Genomic DNA, 24,945 nt, shown 5'->3' on the forward strand with positions numbered 1-24,945 from the left:
TTTCTTGTTTCCAACCTCACCCTACTTTATTATCATTTTTCTTATATTCATGGAGGAATGATTACAATGTAATTCATTGGCTCCCTTTTTCCTCCCAAATATCTCTGCATTTCAAGCCCTGTCATAATTATTCCTATGCTTAAGTTCTCCCCTTCTATCCTACCATATGACATTCTCCAACATATGCTTTGTTTCAAAAAGGCTGATCTCTCTATTGTCACTTATAAATGCTGCGTTCATTCCAATCTCACATCATCACTCACTCTATTTCCTCCCCTCTGGGGAGACCCATCTAGTTCATGAATTATCTCATGGCTACTACAACCCACAACCATCTTCCTAACTGTCAAACTTTTGTAGCCTTTACCGTCTTTATGACCCAGCCTAATCTTTAACTGGTCTTTAACTATTTCATGTATATTCATTTGCTACAAATAAATAGTATATAGCAGAAACCATGTAATAAAAGCTATTTTTTTTTGTATTGCCTTCATTGGTTAGCACAGTAGGAGGTGTTAATGAAAGTTTAATAAATAACTTCTGGCTAACTAATCAATTTCAATCTTCCCTACAAACATGAATAAGGAAGAGGATCACACTCTGTCATTGCTGATCTTCCCCAACAGGCTCATGCCATTTTTCAACTATTTCTGTAGAGAAAGATGGGCTCGACAAGGACATTAGGTACACCTATAGCATTATATGTAACAACAACAACAAAATGCTGGAAGTTAGGAAGAAAGATAACATAGCACCACTTAGGGAGTATTGAAATGTCATCTACCCTTTCAAGGTGATAGAGATTTTAGCTAGAAAACTAAATGTTGCCATAAACCTGAAGCTCACTTCGCTAATGCCTCTGATTATAAGATTTTCATGCATGAATAATATCTAAGTGATATGTACTATAGCCAACTCTTTCATTGTATTTAGACAATAAGCTTGAAAGTGTGGATCCTACTTATGTACATATGTATACTTGCACAGTATACACATGTGCATATGTATTTGGTATTTTGTGTCAACGGCATTTTCCAGAAGTCACATTTTTTCAAATAATTGCATTACTAAAATGACTGGCAAAGCACTTTCAGCCCCAGGCGGCTCTCTTTCCCATTCAGAAGTGATTATAGAAAGATTGAAAAGATATTTTGCATTCCATTTGTAGTTGTCTTTTATTGAACTTGGTTAATGTAACACACCTCTGTGATTTTAGGTTTTTAAAGTGAGTGCAGTCCCCTTGGAAGTGTTTGCGCATAAGCGTGGGTGAAAAGCACGTAGTCACTCTAGTTAAGCTTGCAAAAAGTGCTTTTAGGAAATGTCTGAAATTGAGGCTTAGGTTATAGTCTTTCCTTAATGCGCACACAGAACTCCCACTAATCTTAAGAGGAATTAAATACATATATACAAAGAAAAGTCATCTTTACTTCTTTTGTTTCAAAGGTTTTCTAAAATCCTTTTTTCTGTAATAATTAAATAGAAGACTGTTAGAAGCATTTGTCATCTCTGTGGAAAATCTGGAAATTAAATCTGACTTTATATAACTTCAGATGGAAAGAGCCAATTTCGTGTGCCTTAGTCTCGTGTTATATATGCAGATTAACACTGATATCATTTTGCAAATACACAAGGACAGCGACATTTGATTTCATTTGCGGAGCCACTAATAGCAACCTTTCTTATATGATTACAGAATCTTGACAAATGTTTAATAGCCTCTGTAAAAATTTCTGTCCTCGTTTTCTTCAGTCCTAATGCCATTAGCTTCTAGGTTAGTTTACTGATACATTTAAATTTTTATAACTGTGTAATCAAGTTTCTTATGCAGTGTGGCAACATTACTTCTTTTCATATATAATTTCATATATAAATAGAAAAATTTAGTCTCCCTAAAATGCCAGAAACTTTCTATGGTTTAAAACTATAACGGCTACTTTGACCTCTTACCAAATTTATAGAATAAATCAGTGCTTCTTAAAGGAAAGTGTTGTACTGCTTATATTTTAAAAGGAAATAAAAATAATGCATTGCAAACACACGAAAAATAAGTACCTTTAGCATCTTTAAACTTTCAAGAGAAAATGGACTGAGAAAAAGAACAATCGTCTCACTGAAGAAAGCCTGCAAATCTCACATTCATAGTAGACCAGTAAAACCATAACTCTTCGCCTCAACTGAGTCCTATAAATTGTATAAATGATTTGATTTCAAGGTTTCTGTAAGCTTTGCAAATCTTTCATGAGCATACTTTTTGATACAAATATAACAGTTACAATATATATGCTTTTCAGTTAGAAGGTTTATTAAAACTGAGAAAAAAGCCTATAAAGGTTAGGGATAATGTTGTAGAAAGTGTTATTTGCTGGAACTTCTCTCAATGCTTCATGTCCTAAAAGTTAGATTAGTGAACTTTAAAAATTACTTAACATGTATTGAGAAGACTGGATTTTCTCAGTCAATGTAGATATAATTGAAGAGTTAAAGTGACATCATATACTATGTTTTAGTTTTCTCTTTTAAAGAGATTTCCAAAAATTCCACCTTGAGTCATTGCTAATTTCATTTTCAATTCCTTGACCATACATTTTGCACTTATTTTTATATAAGTGCAATCATAATGTATATACTTACTTATGATACTTTAATTGCTTCCCATTACTTAGATATCAAATCCCTGACATTTTGTCTAAAAGACCTTATTTGCTCCAACCTCAGGTAGCAGCGCTCTTGACTTGCTCTCTATCCTGCAGTCACTGACCTTCTTCCTGTCCTCAAAATTCCTGAAATTATCACTGTGACTGGGCTTTTGCCCATGACTTTCCTTCTATCACGAACATTCTTTCCATGATTCTTCATCTCGCTAACTCCCCTTCGTTCTTCAGTTTAACACTCCTACAAAAGCTCGTCTGATTCTCAGGCTCAGTTAGTCTCCTGTTAGGCCACTCAGCGCACCTGTAACTTTCCTGGCACCTCTCGGTACTGCTATAATTAATTAACTCTGAGTGTGATTACTTGTTTCTCATATGTATCCTCCACTAGTCTATAAGCTCCATAAAGTCAAGGATTTTATCATTTTTCCCATTGCTTTTTTCTTTTTTCCCAATGACTGGCCACACATTAAACATGCAATAAATACCCGCGGAAATAAAAGAATAAATGAATGTAATTTGCGTTCTGCTTTGTTCTAGTTAGAGTTACATCACAAACATTTTTTCATATTTCTGAACAGTTTTCATCATCACTTTAAAATGGATGAATAATAATAATAACATTGATGTATTATGATTTACAAAGCCAGTCTACTATGTAATAGGCAATTCAGGTGTATTAAATGTTTTGAACTTACAGATAACATTGATATGAATATCTTCATGTATATTGTTGTTTTGTTCTGTTTGATTCTTTAAGAAAACTTCCAAGAAATAATAGCTGGTATAAGAGTATGACATCTTCATATTGCCACAAATGGCTTCGTGAAAAGGTTGCATTAATTTGCAATACCATATACCAGTGTCTCTGTAAGAACACGAGTTAAGTTTTTTGTTGTTAAAAAATTGTCTTCAAAGCCAAGACAGAATAAGACACAAATAAGAAAAATTTTTGTGTTGGCATCTAATGACTAGCTTTCTTTAAGGATATTTGATAGGGAGAACATTTGACTAGTTTCAGGTTATGGATGATGTACAGTTGATCAACAATTATGCTCTGAGTCCCATGTGGTGGATTTGCAGTCCCTATAGGCTCCTCTACTCTTTAGGAGTCGGGCAACCCTGTAGAGTCATCTGCGTGGCTCCAGAACCTTCGCCTGAGGTGTGTAAGTAACTATAGAGGATTAAGTTTTTAAAATTTTGCAAACAAAGAAAAACTATCAGCAGTTGATACTTCCTTGCTTTTACTCAACTTTATATTTGGCTTGCCCTAGAATGAATTTATTGAATAAAATCCAGTCATAACAACATTGCCTCAGTTACATCTGAGAGCATTCCAAAATCCAAAGGTATATAAGGGCATTTTAATGATGCATAACATTTTTAGTCATTTAAAATAAGTAGTTTCTCTATTAATAAATTTATTGGAAATCCCCTAGTATGAAGTTTGCATTAATGACTTCATTGAGAAAATCTGTCATCAACTTCATTTGGTTTTGCCAGGACCCAGAAATGATGATCCATTTACTAAGGGTAATTTCAGGTAAAATTCAGGTAATTAAATCAGCAGCAATAATAACTACCAAACCAGAAATATATGAGATATCATTGAATGCTTTATTCTCTAAGTAGAGGTGGAACAGGTTAGAAAGCCTAAGAAAGAAAAATTTTTATATTGACATCTTTTGCATCATCTGTGCTAAAAATATAAATACTAAAAAACTAAGATTATAAATGTTATTTTTTTTCTGTCATATTTGGTTAACTCAAAATAACATAGTTGATTTATACTTGTCCTGTAGTGCTGTTTGCCAGCATTACCTCTAGATTATCATCTTGCTCCTTAAAAACAAACAAACAAAAAAATCACAGAATGATGTTCAGGGATTCCACTTCAGAAAAAAATTCTAGATTGAATTCTTAAACTCCTATTATTCAATCTTTCCCCCAATTCATCAAGGCATATGACTTTTAAATGTGCTTGAAGCTAGAATTATTCAAATACAAGGCTCATGGAACTAGAACTTTAACAATTAATGTGAATATGTGAGCTGGATTATCAAGTCCTGTAAAATTCTAAATTCCAAGCTACACTTATTTGCTGAAGTAAAATCCTTAAGCATGAAAGCATTTTTTAAAACGTTTTCGTTTACCAAAGCAGAACACCTATACTTCAGGAAAAACATCCACAAAAGCACATCTTGAAGGCTTCGTAGACCTGACAGGAGAGTTCTCGTCTTTCCTGGTGACCCAGCCCACTGTCTGGAGAAGTCAAAGGGCTGCCTCTATTTCGCAAAAGCTTTTGAGACTATTGATTTCATTGCATTTTCACTATGGAAAACAGTAATTACTCTAGATTTAATTCAAATGCAAAATTAGGCATGATCCTACTTAGGGAGAAAGTTTGTTATTTTTCAAGACCAATGGAAAAAATTGAACTCAGCAGCAGACATTGAAATGACAGTAAATTTTCCTGAGACACCACCTCACACATTGAAAGAAATAAATGCCTAACTAAATACATTGTAGAAATAATTAGCACAAAAAATTTAAATTACTCAGAGAAAAAAAATTACCATTAACACATTCAAAGCAAGAGAATGCTTTAAAATAAGAGAGAAAATCCTGCTTGAAAAAGCAGAGAAATGTAATAACATCAAACACCAGATCAGATGACAAATCAGTCAAAAGAGGTAAAATCTGGTGCCGGTCCCATAGCCTAGTGATTAAATTTGGTGCACTCTGCTGTGGTGGCCTGGGTTTGGTTCCCTGGCATGGATCTACACCACTCCTTGGCAGCCATTCTGTGGCAGCAATCCACATACAAAATAGAGAAAGATTGGCACAGATGTTAGTTCAGGGCAAATCTTCCTCAAGCAAAAAGAAGAAGATTGGCAACCAATATTAGCTCAGGGTGAATCTTCCTCAGCAAAAAAAAAAAAAAAAAGATATAAACTAAACCTATGACTAGCATCTTCCAGAGTTTCATGAATCTGAGAAAAATAGATATTATCCATGAAATTTAAAACAATTTGTAAGTCATAATATACATAATAAGGCATGATGCACACAATAAGTTCATGGCGTATAGAGGAATTTGTGGAGTTTTGGATTAAAACTAGAAAGAATGTAATACTAACAATCCTTTCCGAAGGTGTTAGAGACTACAGCTATCATTTAAGATGTAGGTTCTGTATTAGACAATTTTTTGTCTATCACTCCCCAATCTCACTGTGATATAGGCATTCAATAAATATTTGTAAAATTAGTGGCAAAAATATTTGTAAATTAAGTGTACAAATTAATTCTTTTCTTCCTTTTTTTTTTTGGTGAGGGGGAGATTGGCCCCGAGCTAACATCTGTTGCCAATTTTCCTTTTTTTTCTCTCCCCAAACCCCCAGTGCCCCGTTGTATATCCTAGTTGTAGGTCATTCTACTTGTTCTATGTGTGATGCTGCCACAGCATAGCTTGATGAGTGATGTGTAGTTCCACGCCCAGGATCTGAACTGGCACCCCCTGGGCTGCCAAAGCGGAGCACACAATCTTAACCACTTGGCCATGGGGCCAGCCCCAAGGCAGCATTCTTATGTTGAAAGAATATTCTACCGTACTTTATCTTCTAACCTTTCCACTAGTATAATAGTAGCATATTACTATATATAGGAAACGTTCAATAAAGTTTGTTTATTGAATTAAACAACAAATAATCACTAATATGGAAGATAACAACATAAGTTGAATGTGGCTAACGATTTTCCTCCCTTTTTATTTGTATTTATAGGAAATACAGTTAGGAACGTGTTTGTTTTCCAATATATCTCTTGGTGGTATTTCTCATGACTCTTTTCATCTTCTCCCTCCTTTATAGCAAATGCCAGGTAGATGCTTCATACTATATGTAACTCACTCAACGTATGTTATTTGAAATAGAAAATGTTACTCATTGATTTATTTTTCTAATAACGTGTATGCTAATGAGGTCTATGTGAGAAGGTGGAAAATCTTACATATGATGCTTTTTCTATACAATCATATACTGAATGTGATTTTGGAAGATTTGTTGTTGTTTTTGGTTTTGTTGTTGAAAGTGGTTTGTTTTTAAAGACATTCTCTGCTATTCAGTAAGATTCTACTAGAGTTTATAAAGTAAAATCATATTGGAGGAAGGACAAAGATGCCCTAAATCCAAAATATCGTTTATCAAATACATAAAACAATCTGCTGTAGGTCAAACATGGGATACTTCGGAAAAACACAGATCTTAGAAATAAAATTGTCTAGTCAGTGTAAAGCTATCATCCTTCAAGTTTGCTGTGACTTAACTATTTGCGTTAAAGCAACGTATTCAGTACAGCACGTTTTATCTGCATTTGCATAGATTTTTCTCATGAGAAGGGAACGTAAATTAAAATAACATGTCAAGACCTTGGTATTCAAGTCCATCTACTGCTCTCAATGGTTTATTAGTAGCAAAGGTGAATGAGATGAGGGGATATATTACTGTCTAACTCTGAGTCCTGCTAGAACTAATAACGACTAAGTCTGGATCAACGCCAAAATAAAGATCTGTAAGAAATATCAGGTTGTCCATATATTTTTGCATTTAACAAATTATGTGACTGTTTTGATAACAAATGCCCATATTTGTAAAACAAAAAATCTGCATTAATGGCAAGATTATTTTTAGTTCAGAAAACAGACTTCATTTTCATGTCAACTCCCATTCAACAAACACTTATGGTTCATTTCATTTTTCCAGAAAATTGTGATGTAACATTGCAAAGTGTTAAAAATGAATAGCTAAGTTTGAGAGAATTGGAAAACTAAATACCAAAGGTTCGAAGATTGAAAACAAAAGTTAACTTGTCTTCCGGCTTGTAACAAACCACTCCTTTTAATCCACCTCTACTCCCTAGGAATCAATTTGCTTGAGACTTTTAAGAAAATAATATTAAAAATTATAAGAAAATTTTTTTTCAAAGTGTGTCCTATCCCAATTTCTAAATTTGGATTAGTGCCCCTGCTTTGTCCAAAAATGCTGATTTCCAGATAAAAGAAATTGAGCCCTCTGCACTTGGGCTCTCCCTAAATATCTAAATATCTCCCTAAATATTCCCCTTTACTGGGTTGGAATTTTGAGGTCTTTTTAAAGGCTTTCCAATAATTAGATAAAGCCAGAATTCACACTGAAGAGAAGCTAATTTAAACAGATAATTTGCTTATCAAATATTTATTAAATGTTTACTATATGATTGGCATACCTAAGTTCTGGAGATGCAGAGATGAATGAAAGATGAGTAGTATAAGAGTCTTATATTGGAGAACCTCTAATCCAGTCATTGCAGTTATCCACTGCTGCATTCTATCCACCTGGCCTTATCCACGATGTCTAAAAATACGGTCACCAGAAGCTCCCAGACTCACATTTACCACATTTGCCACTAAGAAAGGATGACACCAAAGGGTTGTAAATTAAGAGGGGAAAAGTAAACCCAGAGAAATATTCTACTTGTCTCAGTTTTGGGCAAGTTTGTATCCTGACTAATCAACTATGCCTACATGAGTGAGGGAGAGAAAAATATTATTGGCACAGCCTGGGTCAAGTGTCCCCTTCTTGCTCCATCTTTAGTCTATAAGAATCTTCTCATAGATGGCAGCTCACATTCAAAACATAGGATACAGAGGGATGTTATGTTAAAGTAGATTTAAAAAAAAAAGAAGCTGGCTTAGTTCCTGTGGGTGCTGTAACAAATTACTACAAACTGTGTGGGTTAAAACAACAGAACACAATTCTGGCGGTCAGAAGTTCAAAATCAAGATGCCACCAAGCTACATGCCCCACAGAGGCTCTAGGAGAGAATCCCTTTTGCCTCTTCCAGCTTCGGGTAGCTGTTGGTATTCCTTCACTGTGGCTGTATTCCTCCAGTCTCTGCCTCTGTGCTCACAGTGTTTTTTCCTTTGCTGTGTGTGCTGTGTTCTCTTCTGTGTGTTTGTCTCAAAGCTTGTTCAGCCTCTCTCATGAGGACAGATGTGATTGCACTTAGGGTCCACCTGATAACCTAGGTTAAACTCCCCCCTTAAGGTCCTTAACTTGCTCACATCTTTTGCCTGATAAGGTAATATTCCCAGGTTCTGGAGATTAGAATGTGAACATCTCTTTGGAGCCACCATCAGCCCTCAGGATCCACCCTTCTAGCTGACATATATTATCCAGCTTAGTCAAGAGATCAACTGTAACTTGTACACCCCATTCAGAATACAGAGCCAATGCAGGTATTATATGCTGCTTCAAAGCACTAAAGATACTCAATATACTCTTTTCTTAAAAATAAAAATAGATTATACTAGGAACTTAAAAATTGATATTTATTTCTTTTTGCCAACATTACATTAGTTTCAATTTAGAGATTTACCTTTGACAGCTAGGATAAGCAAATGCAAAGATCTCATACATTTATATTAACTCATCTATTTGTCCATTTCATATTGTAGAAAAAATGCTAAATATTATTAAATTTAAAGTGATAATCTAAAGAAAAAAATGGTAAGCAATAAATCTATAAGAACTGTAATGGAGTCCTGAAAGTGAAAAAAATTACCATTTTGCTTTAAAATTGACTAGTACTACATAAGACTACTGAGAATAACTATGTTAAGATGATATCTCTCACTTCCTTCTCCATTATAGAGATCGTACAGTTGCTTTTTAGGTTACATGATGCTGTTTTAGAGATTTCCCTTTTCAACTATTACATTACATATCAAATAAATGGATTCAGAGAACTGAAAATACTTCATTTCCAAACCAATTTGATGGCCTAATGTGAACCTATTAGCCTATTGCAATGTTTCATATATTAATTTTTAAGTTTAATAGATGTTATTTTTAAATTGCTTTTAAAATTATTCATAAAGTGTAAATCTATTTTCTGTTGCTTTTTTTTTAACCAGATTAATAATTTGGCTTTACATAACATCTATTACAGCAGTTTAAAATAAAGTTCTTAGGTAAACAGAAGTACTTAAAACAACTGGGAAATTAGCTAGTGCGGCCTTTGCTGTGTATCTTTGACTCCTTCCCCCTTCAACTTCCAAGAAGTTTTAATTTGTTATTACAATGAAAGTGTACCTTTCATTCCATTTCTAAATCAATAAGCATGGTCATTTCCCGTATTTTAGTATTCAAATTTACATCAGTATTTATCTCCTCATCCACTAATTGTTTTTATTCCAATGAAGTGTGATGGTTAAATCTTTTAAATATGATATAAAAGGCATTAAATATTCATAATTATTTTGTTTCTTTTCTCTGTCATTTTGTGATTAATTAGGCTTCTTGACAGCACATATTTTGAGTAAGAAACATTATTCTTTCCAAAGATAAGTTTTCATCATGAAAAGGATTTTGGAAAAGTACTGCTTGATATAGGAAATTCAGTAGGAGGTTTTCAACTTGGGGATTTAAGACATTGATTCCATTAATTTTAGTGCAAAACACTAAAACTCATAATGCTCATGCAGCCTTTGAAGCTGCGTGCACACACGTTCTCGTTAAATACATAGTCAGTTGGTAGAGTAATAGGAGTCCATTTATTTTCCTAGGGTTTAGACTAAATCACATCTCTGCTACACCTCTCTCGCACGAGCACCACCCTAAACACAACACAGCATTTACTGTACTGAAGTTTGGGCTACCTAATAGGTGGTTTTGAAGGACCCTCTGTGATCTAGCCTGACTGGAGCAGTCAAATCGACCCTAGGTGTCTCAGAGGAGAGCTATGCATAATTAGCTCTCTCTAAATTTAGAAAGATCTCACTTTAAAAGATAATTTTACGCTGGAAATTATGGAGAATTACTTCCTGTCTTTGAACTATTTCCTATCTCTTTACTTTTGCTATGTCAACTCATCCACATAGAAAGACCTCCTGCTTTCTATTGTTGTATTTCAAGGCACAATCTAGATTTTGCTTCCAACACTCTTATTCTGTATGGGGGGTAATGGTCTTGTCCTCTTTTGAACTCCACTAATAGTCACCCTTTATGTAACTAACCGTGTGACAGTGAGTTATCTATGGTCAGGTGGCTTTTCTCATTAATGTTCTAAATTATCACTTAAGCTCTTGTTTATTAATTTTTTAAAGTCTTATTTCTTATCTCACTAACTAAAGTCTAAGGACCTTGAAGGTAGCAACTATGTCTTACAGAGTAATAACGAATATTGCAAATACTTAGTAAATATTCATTTTTAATGCATAGCTGAAGGATAAAACAAATAGGTGTCTTAGTAAAGAATAAAAATGAAGATAAAATATTTTTCTACTTCACTGTTGACAGGTGAATGGAAAAAATTAACAATAACAATGACACACTTCCATGTCAGTAGTTATCATTACTTTAGCAACAATAATAACAATTTTTATCCAGTAGTTTACAGTTTGATGGAGAAAACTTTGGAACCATCTTACAAATCTGTATGTCAAAAATACGTCAACATACATAGTCTATCTTCCCCATTCCCTTTTCTCCACTAACATTTAACTATTCTGTTAGCCCTGATTGCTAATATTTAAGTTCGGAAAGAAAGAAGTAGAAAAAATTTCAAAATTTTATTTGACCAAGTTTGCCTGGAAGTGACTAGATTGTTTCTCACCTTGCTTAGAATCAGTGCCTTAAGATAAAAAATAAATCTAGTTATAAAAAACTTCAAATTTATGAACATTTGAGTTTATCAATTACAAATAATATACACTCCATACAAGGAATATTGGGGGGCAAAGTAGCAAATCATAGGTATATGTCAAAGCAATTGTTGTGACAGTATATTTAAAAAAATAAAAGTTACAGATGATTTCAATGTGGGAATGGGCGTCAGGCATTCAGGAGCAGAGTGGTTCCTGTCTTCTTTGGAAATAGTCTACAGATACTGATTAACACTGAATGTTTATGAAAAATCTATTTTTAAAATTTTATGTTTAATAATTTAATTATGACTCTCAGAAAAATAGAAATTATTTGTATAAATTTTAAATTATTCAAGTAAAAGGAAGTGTTACCTCAAAATCCTCAATCAATCCAGCAAAATTAGCAAAGAAAAAAACAGCAAAGAAGAGCAAATAAATGATAGAAAACAAGATGCCATTGCTAAGTCCAACGTATTGTAACAGTAATAGATGTGAATGTGGATAAATTCCCTTAATAAGAAATCTTATGATTTAAAACAATTTTGGTTTACACTATCTTTCTGGAGAAGTGAATGAAACAAAGTAACCCAAAGAAAAATAAAACAGAAAAGAAAAAGGCATAACAATAAAATCTGGTAGAATAAAAAGTACAATACAAAAAGCCACAGTAGTAGAGAACTTGTATGCTCTTAAAAATGTAGCTTCAGGGGGCTGGCCCCGTGGCCGAGTGGTTAAGTTCGCGCGCTCCGCTGCAAGCGGCCCAGTGTTTCGTTGGTTTGAATCCTGGGCGCGGACATGGCACTGCTCATCAAACCACGCTGAGGCAGCGTCCCACATGCCACAACTAGAAGGACCCACAACGAAGAATATACAACTATGTACTGGGGGGCTTTGGGGAGAAAAAGGAAAAAATAAAATCTTTAAAAAAAAAAAATGTAGCTTCAGAATGTAGAGAGCAAACACTAATAAAAATGAAAGGAGAAAGTGGTAAATGATAAACCATTTTTAATTAAAAAAACACATAAATCAGCAGAGCAAGAAGATGGAATAAAGAGAAAATTTAACTAATGAAAATATACATTTTAAAAATATATCACGTCAGGTCCAGCCCAGTGTCACAGTGTTTAAGTTCACGTGCTCTGTTTTGGCAGCTAGGGGTTTGCAAGTTCAGATCCTGGGCGCAGACCTACACACTGCTCATGAAACCATGCTGTGCTGGCATCCCGCATACAAATAGAGGAAGATGGGCACAGATGTTAGCTCAGGGCCAACCTTCCTCACCAAAAAGGAAAAAAAAAAGGAAGAAAGAAAGAAAGAAAGAAAGAAATATATACATATGATGAAATATTCATAAAAATTGACCATGTATCAGGCCACAAGATAATTGCAACATACCCTGAAGAGCAGAAACCATGCCTTTCATATTTTCTGGCAAAAACTAAAAAAAAAATCAGAAGTTGATGCTATTAAAAAAACCCAAAAAATGTATACACTGAAAAAATTCAAAGGGAAATTCTCTTCTAAATAAAATCTTAGTTTAGATAGAAGAATGTAAAAACCAAGGTAACAAACTCTTTATTAATGAATGACCAAAAGCTTCAAATAAAAACACCCATGAGATTCAGCCAAACCATGAAATAGTTAAGAATAAGCTTCAAAATAAAGGTGCAAGTCCTATATTAAAAAAAAATAAAAATAACAATGTCAATCTTTATTGACAGACATAAAACGATCTCAAGATAGCAAGGCATCATTTTCTTGTGGAACTTGGCAATTTGCATAAATTTTCTGTAAGCACAAACTATAAAAATATCTTTATACCATCTAATTAATAAATAGGTTATTGGCACAGGTATAGAAAAAAGATTTAAATGTTTAGAGAATGAAGATATAAACACTCATATAAGGTATAATATAATTTGTTAAAAAGAGGTAGAATTTCAATAAATGCTGGGCTATTCTATAAATGCATTTAAGTGAGAAGGAAAGTTTTCAGTCATTGAGTACAATATTTTAGCATTTGAGTTTTTGTAGCATAGATATGCATTATATTTCTATAAAAAGATAAGTAAGGTATAGATTATAGAAAATTGCTATTTACTTGGAAAAAATAAAATTAATCCCCTAGTATATGAGTACAATTCACATAAACATTATGTGAAATAATTTGCTGTTCGGAATAGTAAATGAAATGTATAAGGTTAAAAACAGCAAAAAGTTATAGCAATAAATATATCTACATATGTGTGTGTTTAGAAATATATATATATATATCTCATTTCTCTTTTATAAGATCTATGTTTGCATATGCATAGGAAAAGTATTAGCTGGATTCGCTGTGGAGAGATTAGTGATCAGGGAGAAGCGAAGGAGGACTGAGTACTTTAAATGTCACCTAAAACTGTCACAGCAACAGTGGGATTACAAAATGCATCTAACATGGTCTCTGCCTTCTGGTCATTCACACACCGCGATGGCGAGGCAAACCTAACTGAAACCATGCACGGGCTGGAGACAACATATGACTGTGCCAGAACCTTCCCATGGACGCTCAATCACACATGCCTCAGTGGTTCCAACTTAATGTAAACTTCCAGGAAGTCACATCAAAACTTTTCTCATAGCATGTGTTCAAAGCATTTTGGACAATTTCATCATTGATAGCAAGGAAGGAACAAAATAGTAAATTACTTTGAAAATAAAAAACTATGATAATCATGTCCCAGTATTAAAATTTAGAAAAGGAAAAAGTGATGCAAGGCCATGGAGAAGGAGGAAGATAAAGTAAAAACATTTGAACTTTTTCATCAGATTTTCATCTCTTAGTAGACAAGGTAAATTACAGTTTCTATATTACATACAGTATAACTTATGTACAGAATATGCTTCTCCTAGGAAATGATTTCCCAAACAGTGTCATTTGAAAGTATAGGAAACAAGTCTATTAACTGAATCTAAATGTAATTCAGGCAGGTGTTTCTTCCATTAGTATAAGTGTCAAATGACAGCTTGGTGCCCTCTATTTTACTAAAATTCTAACTAGAATTAGCTTGGAAATGAAACATTAGCTGGTTGAAAAGCAAAAAGATCTTTTCAGGGGGAGATGTACTAATGGCATATAGTACAAACACTTTGAGGTAGAGAAGATTTCCTACTTAATAGGTGCTTAAGGTTTTCCATTGTTGTAGAAACTAGTTTGAACAAAACTTCTCATGAAACTACGCTTAATAATGAAAATAATAGGCTAATTTTAAGTGAATTAAAGGTACTTAAATACACCTACCTAGTTTCATACCTTATTAAGTACTAAATATCTCTGATGAGTTAAATACGGAAATATAATAAAATGTCTGGATCCATGACAAGTAAAGTGTCAAAGACATATACTCTTTATTCTTATTATAATTTTTAGTATGCATTTCTATAGAGATCTTCCCAAAAATATGCAAATGCAATATCTTCATGTCACAACTATTTCTATTAAACAAGCTGAAAATATGATAAGATTCTGTGCACTGTGGTATTGAAAAGAGTAAGATCTAGAAGGGAGTGGAAAACTAAATACACATATTGTGTTAGTATCCAGTATTGTAGCTATGATGTCAATTGCATTAATATTCTAAAGTCAATGTGAAGATGTTCTGGCAAACAAATGATCAATTCAAGCCAAATTAATTTCTATAAAACTTACATATGCTCTACTTCTCCTTACCACTTTCCTCCTGTACATGATGTTTTCAATACAACTTTTCAGTTAAAGATCCATATCATAAACTGCAACACTATATATATACAGCAAGAGACTGTTTGAATCAGGATCCATTTGGTGGCAAAACAATTTAGACTATGAAATTCTAAGACCAAATGTCAACTTGAGATAATGTAATATACTTGAACTTGGAACAAAGCCCAAGGTTTGGTTTTATAAGGGCCAGTGTATGGACATATGATTCTGAAGGTTAGTATAGAATTGGAAAAGTGGCAAAAGTGAACTAGGACAAGATATTACAAAGATGAATAAAGAGCCTGGGAAGGCAGACAAACCAGTATTCCAGGGACACGATTGTGGGTATTGAGAACCAACCATAAAGATATTACTTGGGCTTTAGGTAGAAAAATTCACTCTACTGACAAAGTGAAGTACTAGGACTCTATCTTAGTCGAATTCCTTATGGTGTTTCATGAGAATAGAACAAGGAATGAAATAACATCCCAACAGCGGCAGAAAACCATACTTTTCAAATGAGCTCAATTTTAAAGAAAATAATATAGAGCATAAAAGAACAACATAAATCAGAATTGTAAAAACTCAGTCATAACTTAATGAGAGAAAAAAGATTTGAGAAGTAAAACGTTGCCAATAAAAGAAAAAATTTCACAAATAGAGATAAAACTGAATGAAACACAGAGTGAGTTAAAACAAGAGACAATTAAGATCGAAGATGGACAGTGATTTTTTTTATGTTAAATAAGTTAACAAGGAAGGGGAAAAAAAGAAAGGAAAGAAAGAAAGTCTAGAGGAGGTAACATATATAAATGATAAGCAAAGAATAAAAGATCTAGAAAAAAACCAAAAACAAATGGAGCAGAATAAATACAAAAAATATAAATTTTTAAATTTTTTGATATAAGAAACTATATATTAAGTCATACCACACACGGGAAAATTAACCCATCATAGCCAGAAATGAGACCTGTTCTAGTAAAACTATTGAGCTTTAAAGAAAAAAAAAAATTATCTAAAGAGCTCCCAGGCAAAACAACCAAGCTACTTATAAGGGAAACAGTTTGTTATCAGATATTTGACGGCAACGTTTTTTGCCAGAGACAATAGAATAACATACTTAAGATAATCAACTATCAAAAATCACGAGAGATCGGACTGGCCCAGTGGCATAGTGGTTAAGTTCATGAGCTCTCCTTCGATGGCACAGGGTTTGCAGGTTCAGATCCAGGGCAGATGTGGACACACCCAGTGCTCATCACGCCATGCTACGGCAGCGTCCCACATTCAAAATAGAAGAAGATTAGCACACATGTTAGCTCAGGGGCAATCTTCCTCAAGCAAAAAGAGGGAGATTAGCAACAGATGTTAACTCAGGGCTAAACTTCTTCACCAAAAAAAAAAAAATCAAATCACGAGATGATGTAAGAAAAGTAGAAAAAGCTTAATGCTTAACTTACAGAAATTAGCTAGGAGTAGGAGATTACTTCAAATTAGATGGTATAGAGAGAGAGAAGCAGGAAAAAGAGATAGAGCTAATTTCAATATTGCTCATAAGCAGGGAAGAAACAGAAAATAGTCTCCTCCCTCCAAAAAAAAACAAAGAAAAAGCTAAATGTATGCATAAAAACATTGTATACAGGTAACATCTGGAACAAAATACAACCACTTCTAAATAACGTGTTTGCTTATGCATAAAATTCTAAAATGAGTTACCAATAAGAGGAAACAGGTTTAAAGGATTAGACTAGCAGCTAAGACTTTGAAACCAGGTAAGTATCGTACGTTATTATAAAAAGCAATGAAAAAGCATTCTCTCCAAATGAAAAGTAAAATGAACCTAAATGTATATTCAGAACCACACCAGAGGAAACTGTTTCAAGTGATTTTAAATATCTGTAGGAGTACACGCACAAAAGGCTAGCATTTTATTCCTGCCTCTTTAAAGTAGAACATTTGTCCTCACCCTCTCAAGATTTCTGCTGGAACTCAAGCCATCATTTCATTACTAAAAGAGCATATGCCAGCGATTAAGTCTCTTTAAAGAACTTTTCCCAGAATGGTACTCAACTTCCACTTAATCTCATTGGTCAGAACTTCAACAAGTGTCATGTGCATCAGTATGTAAATCTAGGAAATGCATTGTTCTTAAATCTGAGCACATATCCACTACTTTTTCAAAGTGGAATTCTGAAACTAAGGGAAAAGGGGAGAATGGATACTGGAGATGTAGCTACCATTCTCTTTCACCACAATTCTTGCTGAGGAAGTGCTGTGGCAGCAAGCAAGTGCCTTGCGCTTCTCCTCTTGTGTCTGCCCGGGAAAAGGATTGATTCACTAATCCTTTCATCGATGGCTTAATGTGCAAGGAAACTTAAAGGGATGCAGCGAGCTAATTGTGCCTTTATGAGAACAAATCCCTGTCATTCTTCAGAGGAGCAGACTGCAGAATATTTTACCAAATAAACAACAAATTCAAGGTCTCATACTCAAAAGAGAGAAAGGAAAGGAGAAGGAATTATAAAAATCACATTCAAGAAAATGTTATCATTAGAAAATTCAGCAGAGCAGGCAGCTGTGTAATAATCCTAGTTTTTGGAATAAAAACGATTGTAATACCTGCCAACGCATTGAGTAAATAGCTTAATTTCAAAGATATCATGTATTTTATAGTTTTTATTTCTAAAAGTAGTATTTAAAATGCTCAGCAGTGTATAACACCTACATATTTGTGTGTGTATTTTTGTACAGATTCACATTTACCAATATTGGTAAAACATATACTTGGTATTTACAGAGATGCAACACAGTTATTGTCAAGCTTATTTACTTTCAATTGAGAATAATTATGCGGCATATTAACTTCCCCTCCATCCATTTAAGAGCATTTAAAAATAATTTATGTACTGTTCATCTCTGTCAATTGCTTGAGACAAAAAGCATGATATGCTGACATTACAGTTCTTTTTGTTGGCCAATATTCAAGATTCTCTTACCCAGTGGAGTTTTACAACTTCATGTTTTCTCCCTTGATTTTGTACATATATCACATTGCACAATTCATTTGTCCTTTCACCATTCAGACATTATTTAATTGAACTCTCATCTATACCAACAATTTACATGTTTTCCCCTTTCTCATTCTCTTCAATGAACATTTTTACACAATTTCTTTAACGTAGGCAATACCCTGCAATTTGAAATTAATAAATATGTTGAACACAAATGAAACTTCAATATCTGTGAGTTAAGCATAAGAGTAAGGTGATAATTACAAAAGTATGCAAGAAATGTAAAATTCCCGGCATATTAAAACAGCACAGAAATACAAAGAACTAACTTGGCCTAAAGAATTCAAGAAGACTACATTTAAGGAGGAGACAGTCGATTCAGACAGTAGAAGCAGATATTTCCCAGGTCAATAAAAGGAATTGATAGGGCATTTCGTGGAAAGAGAAACAAAAACACAAATTTATAAATTCATGGAAAGGCATGGTAAGTTTGGAGAAGGCTGGGGCTGCAATATTTACGGAGGGTAAACACAAGTGATCAAACCAGCAAGGAATTCCAGGGCCAAATTTGGAAGTGTTTTATATGCCAGTTTGGACTTCCATATGTATGTAGACAAGAGTAGAATCAGAAATGTTTAAGAAAGAATTGCCAGAGAGAGAGTGATAAGAGATCAGTTAGAGACCTCTCTGCAATAACATTTTGTGACTCAGATTGTCAACTATGGAAAAGCTTGCTCTCATGGTCTATCAATGGGAGGTGCACAAGCAGGGTACTCTCAGTCACTGCAGATGTAATTTTAGATTGGAAAAATCTCCAGGGAAGGCAATTTGGCATTTCCTACACAAATTGCAGCTACAAATATTCTTTGATCCGGCAATTCTATCCTAAAAATGTACCTGTTAGACATATTTAAAGAGATCATATATGAAGGATTATTTGTTGTGACGTTATAATAGCAAAAGATTCTGCTTCATCTAAGTGTCCATCAATAGGTTACTGGTTAAATGAAATGTGATGCATCCATACAAAGGAGTGATAGGGCTTCAAAAAAACGTGAAGAAACTCCTTTGTGGAGTGATATAAAATAATTTCCTGGATGCACTGAATGAAAGAAAAATGGCACAAAAATGTGTATAGCATGCTACTATTTTGTTAAAATAAAAGGAAGGAAAAAAGAATGAGTCTATACTTATTTGCTCCTATAAGGATGGAATAATTTAGAAATAAGAGTGCTACTGTCTTAGAGAGAAATTAGGTAGCTAGGAGACAGGTAATGAAGGAAAATTTTTCCTGATATACCATTTTGTACTCTTTGAATTTTGAATCATGTGAATGTACCACCTATCGAAATACTTAACGTTAAACTTAAAAATAAATATCATATTACTTCAGGTAACGAATTATGGGAGACTTACAAAGTTAGTGGTAGTGAACTTGAAAAAATACGTCTCATTTTAGATAGGATCAAGTCCAATTTGGGATATATTGTAGTATATCTTAACAGAGTTGAAAATATGTCCTGTGTGAGATGATGATAGAGATATAGATAGATAATAAATAGAGATATAGAAATCATCAACTTCTAGATGCTAGTTGATGCAACGTATAGATAAGCAACACAGACAGTGTAAAGACAGCAGGGGAAAGGACAAGATCCAGAACCTTTCCCTAGCCAAAATGAAGTGACAGATGGAGGAAAGTTAGTGAAATAAATTAGAAAGAGGTAAAATAATAAGAGTGTGAAGAAGAGAGTAGCACTCTGGAAATTGTAGGAGGAATAAATTTAGGAGGTAGATGGTATTCAAGAGGATTCATTGCTACTGAGATTTGTATTCAATACAGTCCCTTAAACTAAGAATTATTTACACTATAATATGTACAATGCCCTTTCTTGAGTATTCCCCACACACTGTAATCCCTTGCTATTAAGGGCTGTGTCTAATTTATAGCAAAGCGATTTCATATAATAAATTCTGAATAAATAATTAATGAGAAGCAATGAGAATTTTAAAGAGATCTTTGTATTTTCTATGTGGTCAATTCTACCAAAGGCATTAGAGAGATACAGAAAAACGGGCATTGAGAAAGTATTATCTATTAGAAACACCGGGAGTCAGTCATAAAAGAAGGATTGCGGAAACATAATCAAAGGATTAAATAGCATGCTTGGTGAAGAGAGAAGGTATTGCTTATGCAGAATCAAGAAAGTCAAAATAAGATTTGAAAAATATGAGAACTTTAGTTATGCTATGACAGAATGTAAAGAGTCAGCAGAAAGGGACATGCTGATAAAATTTAAAAGAAGAGATTTAATAATAGGAAAAGTGAAGTTTTGAACGAGAGTACGAAAGAGCTCAGGGTTAGCTTTGAAAGAAGGGATCCACATTTTCCTCTGACAGTAGATGGTAGATGAGAGCATAGATGGAGACAAAGGTTTGATGAGGTTTAGAGGGAATAGGAAGGATCGCTTTAACTGTTGAGTTAAAGGAACAATCATATGCCTCCTAGATGATGTGCACCTGTCACAGTCCTTTCGATATCTATATAATGCACGCACTTAAGATTCACTTAAACTAAATATAATGGTAAAGAGAAGATGGATCTAGAACCTTGAGAAAAATGGTTAAGGTTAAGGTTAAGATGGAAAGTCCTCTTGGAACTCCAAAATACATGAAAAACAGAATTAACTGAGAACTTAGTTAAAATGAATCTATATGAATTAGTGCTAAAACTTCCCTAGGGTGCCCATGTTTTACATATAGAAATCCCCAATGTCAAGAATATAACATTTTTGCATACTTTTTTAGTGTTTTTCTTTTGAGGAACATTAGCCCTGAGCTAACATCTGCTGCCAATCCTCCTCATTTTGCTGAGGAAGAGTGGCCCTGAGCTAACATCTACACTCATCTCCCTCTATTTTATACGTGGGATGCCTGCCACAGCATGGCTTGATAAGCAGTGCATAGGTCTGTGCCCGGGATCTGAACTGGTGAACCCGGGGCTGCTGAAGTGGAGTGCATGCACCCAACCGCTATGCCACCCGGCCAGCCCTCCTTTTTTCAGTACTTTTGATAATAATGATCTTGGGAAACCAAACCACATAAACTCACTGGGTCTCACTTTTCATATAAATGAAATAATATGGTAATGACGACTATTGCCATCCTTTTTTCAGCTGCTTCCAAGCTGTATGAGTATTATCACCTAACCAAACAGGTTGATAGTGGATTGTGCAATAACGTGATGTTTGCTTTTGCAGATCAAAAGGCAATTTTTAAGTTCTTCTTCATAACCTACTGATTTTTAACCTCGTAATCACTGATTTTTATGTGAGCATCAGATGGTTGTGTAGTTATTTGAGAGAATTATGATCTTCAATGAAAAAGTCAAAGGTCCTTTTCACTTTTGTAGGTATTTTCATCCTGTCATATATCAGAAAAGCCTAGAGGGCCAAGGGTTATTGTAGGGCTACAAGACAAACTATATTTACCTCTCGCTACAGTGGATGGAGTTAAAATGAAAAGAAAAGACAATTACTAGTTCTTCGTGTGATACCAGTGAGCATGCGTTTGTGCCTTAGGGATCCTCTCTAGGGAGCTGTTAGGTAAAGGGATGGCTATCTTCCCTCTCATACTTTGTGTGTCTGGTGGATGCCAGAGACAGGCACTTGCAAGTTATGTGAAACTTCTGTGGTAGCATAGAGATTGTATGATACACTTCAATGGCTCTCCACCGAGTTAAGTAATACACAAAAAAATGCCTTTGAGTCAAGGAACATCATTTTATTTTCTTCTGCAATTCTATATTTAGGCTGCTTTTCAGTGGAATCATATAAAATCAGAAAGGAATTGTAAAGCTATGAGTTTCAAGCTCTCATATTTCTTTGAGTTGCTGTTTATTATTTGCATTAGACTTTCAGCCATTTCAGGACAAGGTCTGCTAGTCTCTAGATACTGTCATTTATACTTGAATTTCTCCTGTCTGATTAGCCATTTTATGCTCTGCTTTCTTGTGCATTTGGCTAGGGATATGAAAATGCATTAATGCTTCACATAAAACAGTCTCCTGGGGGTTCTCATAGTAAAATTAAAATCTGGAACCAGTCAGGGGAAAATGGTTAACAACCCATCACTATATTCATGTTAAGAAATTTCGACAATTACACATTGACGTTTTGTGTTTCTGCTTCATTTATTCAATTCTTGGGAAGTAGCTGTTATTCAAGGCTATTGCTTTTGTGCTTTCCTTCCTACTATATCTCTTTTTTAAAAACATCTGAGACAAGACTTTTTTTCTTATAAAATATTCTTATTTAAGCACCAAGAATTAGAATAGTCCCTGATCTAGGCATTTCAACTTATTTTAAATTCTTTCCTTTTGGTTTTTGATATCTTTATTGTTTGTTTTAATACTTTATGTGACATTCTATAGGAAAGAGGAAAGGAGGGGATACGTATTTAACTTTTTAGATAAATCATTGCAACAAGTAAACAATCGAGTTGTGTTTTCCTCTGAATTTTTGTTCTCCAATGGTAAATTAAACTATCACTTCTGGCCACTATGGTTAGAAAAACCTACTTTAGGAAGAATTTAAGAAGGCAGCCCAAGCATCTGCTAATTATTCCTTCTCCGCCCATCTTCTCAAAAAGTAAGTTTAGGTGTGATCTAACTAATGGATCAGGGAGAAGAGTCCAAACACATTTGTGGCTTTGGGTTTTTAAGAAAGACTCTAAATCCTCATTGTGTAAAGATCTAGACAATCACCAAGGACTTACCAGCCTCGAAATAAACCTTTTCCTCCAGGGGAAAAAAATTACTGGTATTAGAATTCTCATCGTAGTATTAGATTCTAGAAAAGAGTGAAGAATATTTACAGATATTTGAGAAGAAAGTACTGCAAAACTAGAATCTACACCCAGCCGAGATCTCATTTATATTTGTGGGCTAAGGGTAGGCACAGGATGATGTACGAGAATTCAGACAGTACATCACTCATGAGCCTTCTACATGGTAAGTACTTGAAGATCTGCTCCACTCAAATGAAAATTAAATAAGAGAAAATATCTCAAGGTGGAAGATATTGTGTATGAAAATTAGTGATGATTAGTGAATACAGTCAAAATTTTGATTAATCCCAAATAGATGATAATATTGTGGTTGTGGGCAGTAATATTTGTAAAGATAAATAATACTTCAGAAAACTTGACCAATCAGTATTTTCCTAAGGAAAAAAAGTAAACAGTAAATTCATAGTATATTTTAAATATGGGAGAAAATAATGTTACCAAAGGAATGAGATCAAACATATCACTTATGAAAAACAATGAATAATATGACTTTCAGTGATAAAGACTCTCAGATTTGAAAAATAAATACAAATTCAGTAAAAGTTGCACAGGAGAAACATATCTAAAGTGAAACGGCAAAAAGTGATATAAAATTAAGTGATAAACAATTAAGTCGCAGCTAATTTTAAATTAGATATGATGGTATTCGAAGACAGCAACTTAAACAATAAAAAGGTAGATAATTTTAATGTTAAATAGTGCAATCCACCAAAATGATTAGCAGGGCAAGAAATGCACAAAACAAAACACTTAGGAAATACACAGAAAAACTGTTAAATCAACAAACATTTTCCCTAGAAATAGGATTTTAAAAACATTTTCCTAGGGGCTGGCCCAGTGGCACAGCAATTAAGTGCGCACGTTCTGCGTCTCGGCGACCCGGGCTTCGCCAGTTGGATCCCTGGTGTGGACACGACACCACTTGGCAAGCCATGCTGTGGCAGGCATCCCACATATAAAGTAGAGGAAGATGGGCATGGATGTTAGCTCATGGTCAGCCTTCCTCAGAGAAAAGAGGAGGATTGGCAGTAGTTAGCTCAGGGCTAATCTTCCTCAAAAATAATAATAATAATATAATAAAATAATAAAAATTTAAAAGTAAAAACATTTTACTGAGAACTGACCATTCAATGGAAGGTGGGGAAAGATATCAAAGATTTTAATTAAAAAGAAACCAATAAGCTCAATCTAACACAGACATGTGCACACACCATCTTTGATTGATCCCACACATAGTTTAAATCTATAGCTGTGTGTACTTGTTATTGTGCTATGCCTATAGAGCACACACAGAAGTTGGATACAAATAAAACTTCAATGTATTAAAAATATAAAGACACTAGAGGATACTGTTTTGGATGAAAATGCAATAAAACAAGAAAAAGCATTTCCAGAATTTTTTCAACACTTCCTCAGACTATACAAAAGAGGAAGTCTAAATATATTTTGCATCATGTTAAATAATTTGATACTTATGTAAGGCTTTCTGTTTGAGAACTGTGTGCTGAAACTTACAATTTACAAATTGTAACTTTTTTTTTCTCTTTTCCCTGAAGATGGCTAAACTGTGGTTTATACATGTTAGTTTCAAACTTCTCTTTTTTTTTTTGAGGAAGATTACCCCGAGCCAACATCTGCCGCCAATCCTCCTCTTTTTGCTGAGGAAGATTGGCCCTGAGCTAACATCCATGCCCATCTTTCTCTACTTTATATGTGGGACACCTGCCACAGCATGGCTTTGACAAGCAGTGCCATGTCTGCACCCAGAATCTGAACCAGCAAACCCCAGGCCATGGAAGCGAAAAGTGCGTACTTAACCGCTGCGCCACCGGCCAGCCCTCAAATTTCTTTTAACATGATCAAGAGTATTCATTAGGAGTCATCAGCAAACATTACATGAAATGGCTAAAATTTAAATTTTAAATTTTAAATTAAGTAAAATTAAGAATAAGACAAAGATACTCACAATAGCTAGTAATATTCTGTATTAATTGGAAAGCTTTAAGTCATAGAAGACAAAAAAATAAATGA

This window comes from Equus quagga, chromosome 19, assembly GCF_021613505.1.
Source record: "Equus quagga isolate Etosha38 chromosome 19, UCLA_HA_Equagga_1.0, whole genome shotgun sequence".
Classification (NCBI taxonomy): domain Eukaryota; kingdom Metazoa; phylum Chordata; class Mammalia; order Perissodactyla; family Equidae; genus Equus; species Equus quagga.